General features: G+C 44.1%; 1 long non-coding RNA gene and 6 other non-coding genes across 7 annotated transcripts; 1 reads left to right on the top strand and 6 right to left on the bottom strand.

Moving 5' to 3' along the window:
- Positions 1 to 1,461: 1,461 nt before the first annotated feature.
- TRNAK-CUU (transfer RNA lysine (anticodon CUU)) lies at positions 1,462 to 1,534 on the bottom strand. The gene has a single exon. It is a non-coding gene; the product is annotated as a tRNA-Lys (tRNA).
- A 367-nt stretch (positions 1,535 to 1,901) lies between these two features.
- On the bottom strand, positions 1,902 to 1,974 carry TRNAS-GCU (transfer RNA serine (anticodon GCU)). The gene has a single exon. It is a non-coding gene; the product is annotated as a tRNA-Ser (tRNA).
- A 368-nt stretch (positions 1,975 to 2,342) lies between these two features.
- Positions 2,343 to 2,415, bottom strand: TRNAK-CUU (transfer RNA lysine (anticodon CUU)). The gene has a single exon. It is a non-coding gene; the product is annotated as a tRNA-Lys (tRNA).
- A 1,544-nt stretch (positions 2,416 to 3,959) lies between these two features.
- On the bottom strand, positions 3,960 to 4,032 carry TRNAK-CUU (transfer RNA lysine (anticodon CUU)). Its single transcript has one exon. It is a non-coding gene; the product is annotated as a tRNA-Lys (tRNA).
- A 367-nt stretch (positions 4,033 to 4,399) lies between these two features.
- Positions 4,400 to 4,472, bottom strand: TRNAS-GCU (transfer RNA serine (anticodon GCU)). The gene has a single exon. It is a non-coding gene; the product is annotated as a tRNA-Ser (tRNA).
- A 368-nt stretch (positions 4,473 to 4,840) lies between these two features.
- Positions 4,841 to 4,913, bottom strand: TRNAK-CUU (transfer RNA lysine (anticodon CUU)). Its single transcript has one exon. It is a non-coding gene; the product is annotated as a tRNA-Lys (tRNA).
- Positions 4,914 to 10,520: 5,607 nt separating this feature from the next.
- LOC149584604 (uncharacterized) lies at positions 10,521 to 11,689 on the top strand. The gene is made up of 2 exons (XR_016380312.1): positions 10,521 to 11,191; positions 11,254 to 11,689. It is a non-coding gene; the product is annotated as an uncharacterized LOC149584604 (long non-coding RNA).
- The last annotated feature ends 988 nt before the right edge of the window (positions 11,690 to 12,677 follow it).

Here is a 12,677-nt window from a genome sequence, read left to right as displayed (position 1 = left end):
GTGGGCTCGAACCACCAACCTTTCGGTTAACAGATGAACGCGATAACCATTGCGCAACGGAAGCCCAAATATTATATAGTCGTCAGGTATTGTGGAAAAACTTTGACTTTTTACGTCACAACTGAGATCTCACAACACCGCTCCGGGATGGGCTCGAACCACCAACCTTTCGGTTAACAGCCGAATGCTCTAACCATTGCACCACTGAAGCCCGAAAAGTAAATGTTCGTCAGGTATTGTGGGAAAACTTTGACTTTTTACGTCACATCTGAGGCCTCAAACACCGCTCCCGGTTTGCTCGAACCACCGACCTTTCGGTTAACAGCCGAACGCACTAAGCATTGCGCCATGGAAGCTTAGAATTTAAAATGTTGTCAGGTATTGTGGAAAAACTTTGGCTTTTTACGTTACTTTTGAGTTCTCACAAAACCGCTCCCGGGTGGGCTCGAACCACTAACCTTTCGGTTAACAGATGAACGCGATAACCATTGCGCAACGGAAGCCCAAATATTATATCGTCGTCAGGTATTGTGGAAAAACTTTGGCTTTTTTACGTTACTTTTGAGATCTCACAACACCGCTCCCGGGTGGGCTCGAACCACCGACCTTTCGGTTAACAGCCGAACGCACTAAGCATTGCGCCATGGAAGCTTAGAATTTAAAATGTTGTCAGGTATTGTGGAAAAGCTTTAACTTTTTACGTCACATCTGAGACCTCACAACACCGCTCCCGGGTGGTTTCGAACCACCGACCTTTCGGTTAACAGCCGAATGCACTAAGCATTGCGCCACGGAAGCTTAGAATATAAAATGTTGTCAGGTATTGTGGAAAAACTTTGGCTTTTTACGTTACTTTTGAGATCTCACAACACCGCTCCCGGGAGGGCTCGAACCACCAACCTTTCGGTTAACAGATGAACGCGATAACCATTGCGCAACGGAAGCCCAAAAATTATATCGTCGTCAGGTATTGTGGAAAAACTTTGACTTTTTACGTCACATCTGAGATCTCTCAACACCGCTCCGGGATGGGCTCGAACCACCAACCTTTCGGTTAACAGCCGAACGCACTAAGCATTGCGCCACGGAAGCTTAGAATTTAAAATGTTGTCAAGTATTGTGGAACAACTTTGGCTTTTTACGTTACATTCGAGATCTCACAACACCGCTCCCGGTTGGGCTCGAACGACCAACCTTTCGGTTAACAGATGAACGTGATAACCATTGCGAAATGGAAGCCCAAAAATTAAATGGTCTTCAGGTATTGTGCAAAAACTTTTATATTCTGGGTTACAGCTGACACCTCACAACACCGCTCCCGGATGGGCTCGAACCACCAACCTTTCGGTTAACAGACGAAAGCACAAAACATTGCGCCACGGAAGCTTAGAATTTAAAATGTTGTCAGGTATTTTGGAAAAACTTTGGCTTTTTTACGTTACTTTTGAGATCTCACAACACCGCTCCCGGGTGGGCTCGAACCACCGACCTTTCGGTTAAGAGCCGAACGCACTAAGCATTGCGCCATGGAAGCTTAGAATTATAATGTTGTGAGGTATTGTGGAAAAACTTTGGCTTTTTACGTTACTTTTGAGATCTCACAACACCGCTCCCGGGTGGGCTCGAACCACCAACCTTTCGGTTAACAGATGAACGCGATAACCATTGCGCCACGGAAGCTTAGAATTTAAAATGTTGTCAGGTATTGTGGAAAAACTTTGGCTTTTTTAGTTACATTTGAGATCTCACAACACCGCTCCCGGGTGGGCTCGAACCACCGACCTTTGAGTTAACAGCCGAACGCGCTAACCATTGAGCCACGGAAGCTCAGAAATTCAATGGTTGTCAGGTATTGTGGAAAAACGTTGACTTTTTACGTCACATCTGAGATCTCACAACACCGCTCCGGGATGGGCTCGAACCACCAACCTTTCGGTTAGCAGCCGAATGCGCTAACCATTGCGCCACGGAAGCCCAAAAAATAAATGTTCGTCAGGTATTGTGGGAAAACTTTGACTTTTTACGTCACATCTGAGGCCTCAAACACCGCTCCCGGGTGGGCTCGAACCACCGACCTTTCGGTTAACAGATGAACGTGATAACCATTGCGAAAAGGAAGCCCAAAAATTAAATGGTCTTCAGGTATTGTGGAAAAACTTTTATATTCTGGGTTACAGCTGACACCTCACAACACCGCTCCCGGATGGGCTCGAACCACCAACCTTTCGGTTAACAGACGAAAGCACAAAACATTGCGCCACGGAAGCTTAGAATTTAAAATGTTGTCAGGTATTTTGGAAAAACTTTGGCTTTTTTACGTTACTTTTGAGATCTCACAACACCGCTCCCGGGTGGGCTCGAACCACCGACCTTTCGGTTAAGAGCCGAACGCACTAAGCATTGCGCCATGGAAGCTTAGAATTATAATGTTGTGAGGTATTGTGGAAAAACTTTGGCTTTTTACGTTACTTTTGAGATCTCACAACACCGCCCCCGGGTGGGCTCGAACCACCAACCTTTCGGTTAACAGATGAACGCGATAACCATTGCGCAACGGAAGCCCAAATATTATATAGTCGTCAGGTATTGTGGAAAAACTTTGACTTTTTACGTCACAACTGAGATCTCACAACACCGCTCCGGGATGGGCTCGAACCACCAACCTTTCGGTTAACAGCCGAATGCTCTAACCATTGCACCTCTGAAGCCCAAAAAGTAAATGTTCGTCAGGTATTGTGGGAAAACTTTGACTTTTTACGTCACATCTGAGGCCTCAAACACCGCTCCCGGGTGGGCTCGAACCACCGACCTTTCGGTTAACAGCCGAACGCACTAAGCATTGCGCCATGGAAGCTTAGAATTTAAAATGTTGTCAGGTATTGTGGAAAAACTTTGGCTTTTTACGTTACTTTTGAGTTCTCACAAAACCGCTCCCGGGTGGGGTCGAACCACTAACCTTTCGGTTAACAGATGAACGCGATAACCATTGCGCAACGGAAGCCCAAATATTATATCGTCGTCAGGTATTGTGGAAAAACTTTGGCTTTTTTACGTTACTTTTGAGATCTCACAACACCGCTCCCGGGTGGGCTCGAACCACCGACCTTTCGGTTAACAGCCGAACGCACTAAGCATTGCGCCATGGAAGCTTAGAATTTAAAATGTTGTCAGGTATTGTGGAAAAGCTTTAACTTTTTACGTCACATCTGAGACCTCACAACACCGCTCCCGGGTGGTTTCGAACCACCGACCTTTCGGTTAACAGCCGAATGCACTAAGCATTGCGCCACGGAAGCTTAGAATATAAAATGTTGTCAGGTATTGTGGAAAAACTTTGGCTTTTTACGTTACTTTTGAGATCTCACAACACCGCTCCCGGGAGGGCTCGAACCACCAACCTTTCGGTTAACAGATGAACGCGATAACCATTGCGCAACGGAAGCCCAAAAATTATATCGTCGTCAGGTATTGTGGAAAAACTTTGACTTTTTACGTCACATCTGAGATCTCTCAACACCGCTCCGGGATGGGCTCGAACCACCAACCTTTCGGTTAACAGCCGAACGCACTAAGCATTGCGCCACGGAAGCTTAGAATTTAAAATGTTGTCAAGTATTGTGGAACAACTTTGGCTTTTTACGTTACATTCGAGATCTCACAACACCGCTCCCGGTTGGGCTCGAACGACCAACCTTTCGGTTAACAGATGAACGTGATAACCATTGCGAAATGGAAGCCCAAAAATTAAATGGTCTTCAGGTATTGTGCAAAAACTTTTATATTCTGGGTTAAAGCTGACACCTCACAACACCGCTCCCGGATGGGCTCGAACCACCAACCTTTCGGTTAACAGACGAAAGCACAAAACATTGCGCCACGGAAGCTTAGAATTTAAAATGTTGTCAGGTATTTTGGAAAAACTTTGGCTTTTTTACGTTACTTTTGAGATCTCACAACACCGCTCCCGGGTGGGCTCGAACCACCGACCTTTCGGTTAAGAGCCGAACGCACTAAGCATTGCGCCATGGAAGCTTAGAATTATAATGTTGTGAGGTATTGTGGAAAAACTTTGGCTTTTTACGTTACTTTTGAGATCTCACAACACCGCTCCCGGGTGGGCTCGAACCACCAACCTTTCGGTTAACAGATGAACGCGATAACCATTGCGCCACGGAAGCTTAGAATTTAAAATGTTGTCAGGTATTGTGGAAAAACTTTGGCTTTTTTAGTTACATTTGAGATTTCACAACACCGCTCCCGGGTGGGCTCGAACCACCGACCTTTGAGTTAACAGCCGAACGCGCTAACCATTGAGCCACGGAAGCTCAGAAATTCAATGGTTGTCAGGTATTGTGGAAAAACGTTGACTTTTTACGTCACATCTGAGATCTCACAACACCGCTCCGGGATGGGCTCGAACCACCAACCTTTCGGTTAGCAGCCGAATGCGCTAACCATTGCGCCACGGAAGCCCAAAAAATAAATGTTCGTCAGGTATTGTGGGAAAACTTTGAATTTTTACGTCACATCTGAGGCCTCAAACACCGCTCCCGGGTGGGCTCGAACCACCGACCTTTCGGTTAACAGATGAACGTGATAACCATTGCGAAAAGGAAGCCCAAAAATTAAATGGTCTTCAGGTATTGTGGAAAAACTTTTATATTCTGGGTTACAGCTGACACCTCACAACACCGCTCCCGGATGGGCTCGAACCACCAACCTTTCGGTTAACAGACGAAAGCACAAAACATTGCGCCACGGAAGCTTAGAATTTAAAATGTTGTCAGGTATTTTGGAAAAACTTTGGCTTTTTTACGTTACTTTTGAGATCTCACAACACCGCTCCCGGGTGGGCTCGAACCACCGACCTTTCGGTTAAGAGCCGAACGCACTAAGCATTGCGCCATGGAAGCTTAGAATTATAATGTTGTGAGGTATTGTGGAAAAACTTTGGCTTTTTACGTTACTTTTGAGATCTCACAACACCGCCCCCGGGTGGGCTCGAACCACCAACCTTTCGGTTAACAGCCGAATGCGCTAACCATTGCACCACTGAAGCCCAAAAAGTAAATGTTCGTCAGGTATTGTGGGAAAACTTTGACTTTTTACGTCACATCTGAGGCCTCAAACACCGCTCCCGGGTGGGCTCGAACCACCGACCTTTCGGTTAACAGCCGAACGCACTAAGCATTGCGCCATGGAAGCTTAGAATTTAAAATGTTGTCAGGTATTGTGGAAAAACTTTGGCTTTTTACGTTACTTTTGAGTTTTCACAAAACCGCTCCCGGGTGGGCTCGAACCACTAACCTTTCGGTTAACAGATGAACGCGATAACCATTGCGCAACGGAAGCCCAAAATTATATCGTCGTCAGGTATTGTGGAAAAACTTTGACTTTTTACGTCACATCTGAGACCTCACAACACCGCTCCCGGAGGGCTCGAACCAACAACCTTTCGGTTAACAGCCGAACGCACTAAGCATTGCGCCACGGAAGCTTAGAATTTAAAATGTTGTCAGGTATTGTGGAAAAACTTTGGCTTTTTACGTTACATTTGAGATCTCACATTACCGCTCCCGGGTGGGCTCGAACGACCAACCTTTCGGTTAACAGATGAACGTGATAACCATTGCGAAAAGGAAGCCCAAAAATTAAATGGTCTTCAGGTATTGTGGAAAAACTTTTATATTCTGGGTTACAGCTGACACCTCACAACACCGCTCCCGGATGGGCTCGAACCACCAACCTTTCGGTTAACAGACGAAAGCACAAAACATTGCGCCACGGAAGCTTAGAATTTAAAATGTTGTCAGGTATTTTGGAAAAACTTTGGCATTTTACGTTCCTTTTGAGATCTCACAACACCGCTCCCGGGTGGGCTCGAACCACCAACCTTTCGGTTAACAGATGAACGCGATAACCATTGCGCAACGGAAGCCCAAATATTATATCGTCGTCAGGTATTGTGGAAAAACTTTGGCTTTTTTACGTTACTTTTGAGATCTCACAACACCGCTCCCGGGTGGGCTCGAACCACCAACCTTTCGGTTAACAGTCGAAGGCACTAAGCATTGCGCCATGGAAGCTTATAATTTAAAATGTTGTCAGGTATTGTGGAAAAACTTTTACTTTTTACGTCACATCTGAGACCTCACAACACCGCTCCCGGGTGGTTTCGAACCACCGACCTTTCGGTTAACAGCCGAATGCACTAAGCATTGCGCCACGGAACTTAGAATATAAAATGTTGTCAGGTACTGTGGAAAAACTTTGGCTTTTTACGTTACTTTTGAGATCTCACAACACCGCTCCCGGGTGGGCTCGAACCACCAACCTTTCGGTTAACAGATGAACGCGATAACCATGGCGCAACGGAAGCCCAAAAATTATATCGTCGTCAGGTATTGTGGAAAAACTTTGACTTTTTACGTCACAACTGAGATCTCACAACACCGCTCCGGGATGGGCTCGAACCACCAACCTTTCGGTTAACAGCCGAATGCGCTAACCATTGCACCACTGAAGCCCAAAAAGTAAATGTTCGTCAGGTATTGTGGGAAAACTTTGACTTTTTACGTCACATCTGAGGCCTCAAACACCGCTCCCGGGTGGGCTCGAACCACCGACCTTTCGGTTAACAGCCGAACGCACTAAGCATTGCGCCATGGAAGCTTAGAATTTAAAATGTTGTCAGGTATTGTGGATAAACTTTGGCTTTTTACGTTACTTTTGAGTTCTCACAAAACCGCTCCCGGGTGGGCTCGAACCACTAACCTTTCGGTTAACAGATGAACGCGATAACCATTGCGCAACGGAAGCCCAAAATTATATCGTCGTCAGGTATTGTGGAAAAACTTTGACTTTTTACGTCACATCTGAGACCTCACAACACCGCTCCCGGAGGGCTCGAACCAACAACCTTTCGGTTAACAGCCGAACGCACTAAGCATTGCGCCACGGAAGCTTAGAATTTAAAATGTTGTCAGGTATTGTGGAAAAACTTTGGCTTTTTACGTTACATTTGAGATCTCACATTACCGCTCCCGGGTGGGCTCGAACGACCAACCTTTCGGTTAACAGATGAACGTGATAACCATTGCGAAAAGGAAGCCCAAAAATTAAATGGTCTTCAGGTATTGTGGAAAAACTTTTATATTCTGGGTTACAGCTGACACCTCACAACACCGCTCCCGGATGGGCTCGAACCACCAACCTTTCGGTTAACAGACGAAAGCACAAAACATTGCGCCACGGAAGCTTAGAATTTAAAATGTTGTCAGGTATTTTGGAAAAACTTTGGCATTTTACGTTCCTTTTGAGATCTCACAACACCGCTCCCGGGTGGGCTCGAACCACCAACCTTTCGGTTAACAGATGAACGCGATAACCATTGCGCAACGGAAGCCCAAATATTATATCGTCGTCAGGTATTGTGGAAAAACTTTGGCTTTTTTACGTTACTTTTGAGATCTCACAACACCGCTCCCGGGTGGGCTCGAACCACCAACCTTTCGGTTAACAGTCGAAGGCACTAAGCATTGCGCCATGGAAGCTTATAATTTAAAATGTTGTCAGGTATTGTGGAAAAACTTTTACTTTTTACGTCACATCTGAGACCTCACAACACCGCTCCCGGGTGGTTTCGAACCACCGACCTTTCGGTTAACAGCCGAATGCACTAAGCATTGCGCCACGGAACTTAGAATATAAAATGTTGTCAGGTACTGTGGAAAAACTTTGGCTTTTTACGTTACTTTTGAGATCTCACAACACCGCTCCCGGGTGGGCTCGAACCACCAACCTTTCGGTTAACAGATGAACGCGATAACCATGGCGCAACGGAAGCCCAAAAATTATATCGTCGTCAGGTATTGTGGAAAAACTTTGACTTTTTACGTCACAACTGAGATCTCACAACACCGCTCCGGGATGGGCTCGAACCACCAACCTTTCGGTTAACAGCCGAATGCGCTAACCATTGCACCACTGAAGCCCAAAAAGTAAATGTTCGTCAGGTATTGTGGGAAAACTTTGACTTTTTACGTCACATCTGAGGCCTCAAACACCGCTCCCGGGTGGGCTCGAACCACCGACCTTTCGGTTAACAGCCGAACGCACTAAGCATTGCGCCATGGAAGCTTAGAATTTAAAATGTTGTCAGGTATTGTGGAAAAACTTTGGCTTTTTACGTTACTTTTGAGTTCTCACAAAACCGCTCCCGGGTGGGCTCGAACCACTAACCTTTCGGTTAACAGATGAACGCGATAACCATTGCGCAACGGAAGCCCAAAATTATATCGTCGTCAGGTATTGTGGAAAAACTTTGACTTTTTACGTCACATCTGAGACCTCACAACACCGCTCCCGGAGGGCTCGAACCAACAACCTTTCGGTTAACAGCCGAACGCACTAAGCATTGCGCCACGGAAGCTTAGAATTTAAAATGTTGTCAGGTATTGTGGAAAAACTTTGGCTTTTTACGTTACATTTGAGATCTCACAACACCGCTCCCGGGTGGGCTCGAACGACCAACCTTTCGGTTAACAGATGAACGTGATAACCATTGCGAAAAGGAAGCTCAAAAATTAAATGGTCTTCAGGTATTGTGGAAAAACTTTTATATTCTGGGTTACAGCTGACACCTCACAACACCGCTCCCGGATGGGCTCGAACCACCAACCTTTCGGTTAACAGACGAAAGCACAAAACATTGCGCCACGGAAGCTTAGAATTTAAAATGTTTTCAGGTATTTTGGAAAAACTTTGGCTTTTTTACGTTACTTTTGAGATCTCACAACACCGCTCCCGGGTGGGCTCGAACCACCGACCTTTCGGTTAACAGATGAACGCGGTAACCATTGCGCAACGGAAGCCCAAATATTATATCGTCGTCAGGTATTGTGGAAAAACTTTGACTTTTTACGTCACATCTGAGACCTCTCAACACCGCTCCCGGATGGGCTCGAACCACCAACCTTTCGGTTAACAGCCGAACGCACTAAGCATTGCGCCACGGAAGCTTAGAATTTAAAATGTTGTCAGGTATTGTGGAAAAACTTTGGCTTTTTACGTTACATTTGAGATCTCACAACACCGCTCCCGGGTGGGCTCGAACGACCAACCTTTCGGTTAACAGATGAACGTGATAACCATTGCGAAATGGAAGCCAAAAAATTAAATGGTCTTCAGGTATTGTGGAAAAACTATTATATTCTGGGTTACAGCTGACACCTCACAACACCGCTCCCGGATGGGCTCGAACCACCACCCTTTCGGTTAACAGACGAAAGCACAAAACATTGCGCCACGGAAGCTTAGAATTTAAAATGTTGTCAGGTATTTTGGAAAAACTTTGGCTTTTTTACGTTACTTTTGAGATCTCACAACACCGCTCCCGGGTGGGCTCGAACGACCAACCTTTCGGTTAACAGATGAACGTGATAACCATTGCGAAATGGAAGCCAAAAAATTAAATGGTCTTCAGGTATTGTGGAAAAACTATTATATTCTGGGTTACAGCTGACACCTCACAACACCGCTCCCGGATGGGCTCGAACCACCACCCTTTCGGTTAACAGACGAAAGCACAAAACATTGCGCCACGGAAGCTTAGAATTTAAAATGTTGTCAGGTATTGTGGAAAAACTTTGGCTTTTTACGTTACTTTTGAGATCTCACAACACCGCTCCCGGGTGGGCTCGAACCACCAACCTTTCGGTTAACAGATGAACGCGATAACCATTGCGCAACGGAAGCCCAAATATTATATCGTCGTCAGGTATTGTGGAAAAACTTTGACTTTTTACGTCACATCTGAGACCTCACAACACCGCTCCCGGATGGGCTCGAACCACCAACCTTGCGGTTAACAGCCGAACGCACTAAGCATTGCGCCACGGAAGCTTAGAATTTAAAATGTTGTCAGGTATTGTGGAAAAACTTTGGCTTTCTACGTTACATTTGAGATCTCACAACACCGCTCCCGGGAGGGCTCGAACGACCAACCTTTCGGTTAACAGATGAACGTGATAACCATTGCGAAAAGGAAGCCCAAAAATTAAATGGTCTTCAGGTATTGTGGAAAAACTTTTATATTCTGGGTTACAGCTGACACCTCACAACACCGCTCCCGGATGGGCTCGAACCACCAACCTTTCGGTTAACAGACGAAAGCACAAAACATTGCGCCACGGAAGCTTAAAATTTAAAATGTTGTCAGGTATTTTGGAAAAACTTTGGCTTTTTTACGTTACTTTTGAGATCTCACAACACCGCTCCCGGGTGGGCTCGAACCACCGACCTTTCGGTTAACAGCCGAACGCACTAAACATTGCGCCATGGAAGCTTAGAATTTAAAATGTTGTGAGGTATTGTGGAAAAACTTTGGCTTTTTACGTTACTTTTGAGATCTCACAACACCGCTCCCGGGTGGGCTCGAACCACCAACCTTTCGGTTAACAGATGAACGCGATAACCATTGCGCAACGGAAGCCCAAATATTATATCGTCGTCAGCGGCCGTATTCTGCAGAAAAGTTAAGCTCCTCCTTCTGCCCTTGGCTCGCTGGTTGGACCGTCAACCACTGCCCTTGGCCTTTTCATTGGCTACGTCTACCGATGACGTTCCATGCCTTGGCTCAGTGATTGGTGCAAATTCCGTGCAGACTCAGATGTAAACTATCAAATTTATACACCAAATTCAAAATGTTTTTTCATAAACTGACAAATGAGTTACCGGTTAAACACCGGTTTTACTGGTTGCTTGGGGAACGCTATGTGCTGAACGCACTTACAGCAGACGACATTTCAACACTTTCTATCAACCTCCCGACGTTGATCAACGTGTCGAGTAAAGTGGTGAGTGTAATTTATGAAGGATTAATTAATTTATGAAGTATTCAACTAAACTCTTTAATTTTCCCCCTTAAAATCCGATTTAAATAAAAACACACCATTTAATTTATTTCTTTTATTATTTATTACTTATTCAGATTGTGTGGCAACTGTGATCACAGTATAGAAGTCACTGCAATAAAAAGGTGAGAGGGCTGAATGCTGATCGCCCGTGGTAACTGAATGGTTAAAGCCTTATTTGAGCACTTAGCATGACCAAAATCGCAAGAGCAACTCCATGATTCGTTCATGCTCTTGTGGCATTAACAATTTCGCACTTATTATATTCTCATGGAATGGTGCGTTGATGAGCGAGATACACCCATACCCTTTAATCAATATTTATCCTTTCCTCTCTCAGACGAGGTATATCTTTCAACTGCTGACGAAAAAGCTTATCCAGAGACTGAGTGTCAAGCCATTTGCGCCTCGCAACTAACACTGGAAGTCGCGGAAGCGCCTTACAACTGCAAATCGACATAACTTATAAAACATAACCAGTAACCATATTTACACCTTCCCAATGAACAGTTACTTGAAAAGTAAGCATTTCAGTATGCAACAATTGGTATAATCACCTCTTTGTTTCTCATAATATGAATATGGTAAATCTGAAATTGGTCTAATGAATGACAATAGAATAGTTAAGTTATATTTAAAATAGGTATGCGGTCATGAAGACTTCGGAGGATGTAAATTGCAATCATGCAACAGAAAAAAGCAATGAACTCTTGACAGTCAGAAATATGTAAAATTTAATACACGTGGAAAATAAATTGCCGAATTTTTGGGTTTGAGAGCGTATCGGGACTGATTGGGTGCTGGCATGCTGGATATAAATAATGTCATCTTGAGTACAGGCTAGACATCATCAACATAATTCTACTGTGAACAGATTAGAAACATGCCATTAACGGTTTTAAAGCATTAAAGGCAATAACAGACTTTTTCTTCTTTTTTAAACCCCTCCCCGGCTCCACTTAGCTCTGAGGATGACAAGCACTATCCACACAGGCTCACAACCCCTTTTAATAACAGTCAATGATAACAAAAATTCAAATAATTTAAAAAATGTTATGAAATCTATCTAATAAATTATTCAGTGCATGCATATAACCCGTGCAATAAATTTAATTGGCTTATTAAATGAAGCGTCTACTAAATTACAACACAAGTTGACAGTAAACTAACACGTATGTGAGAAATAAATCATAAAATACACGTAAATAGCGCATGTAAGAAATTAAATGGATTAAACGTGAAAAAATAACTATTTATAATGAGTGAATGAAACAAAGTACGTGTCAAATTGGATATTAAAGACACTTTGGTGAAAATGAATTAATAGAATATCTACAATGAGTACTATAAAAACACAAAGGAGAATACAATAATCAGAGAGAGTTCATGCCATCATGAAGAAAGTGCATGCCAAATTGAGCTTTGAAAATAATCGAAATACAGGGAGACGTTATTCAAACAACCTATCATGGCATTTAGAAAATTATCTACAGTAAAGTAGAACATGCTTCGCTTGAGCATGTCTTCAAAAAACAAAACTAGTCATTAGTTTCAGGCTGCAATTTTTCACATTGGTCATGATGTTGGCTTGAATACTCTCAGTTTCCAGTCTAAACCTTTTATTTTTAAACCTTAGATTTTCCTATTCATTCCTAGCCCTTTCATTTTTAGTCATTATTTGCCAAACAGACGCAAACATGAGTAGGGCATCCAAACATGCATTAGCGGAAGCTATGAGCGTTTCTTGCTTTTCTTACTAGGCAG

This window comes from Phalangium opilio, unplaced genomic scaffold (genome assembly GCF_054372755.1).
Source record: "Phalangium opilio isolate 3A_F unplaced genomic scaffold, DU_Popi_V2 ptg001170l_1, whole genome shotgun sequence".
Taxonomy (NCBI): domain Eukaryota; kingdom Metazoa; phylum Arthropoda; class Arachnida; order Opiliones; family Phalangiidae; genus Phalangium; species Phalangium opilio.
The sequence above is the reverse complement of the archived record's forward strand: the minus strand, read 5'-3'. Positions and strand labels throughout refer to the sequence as shown.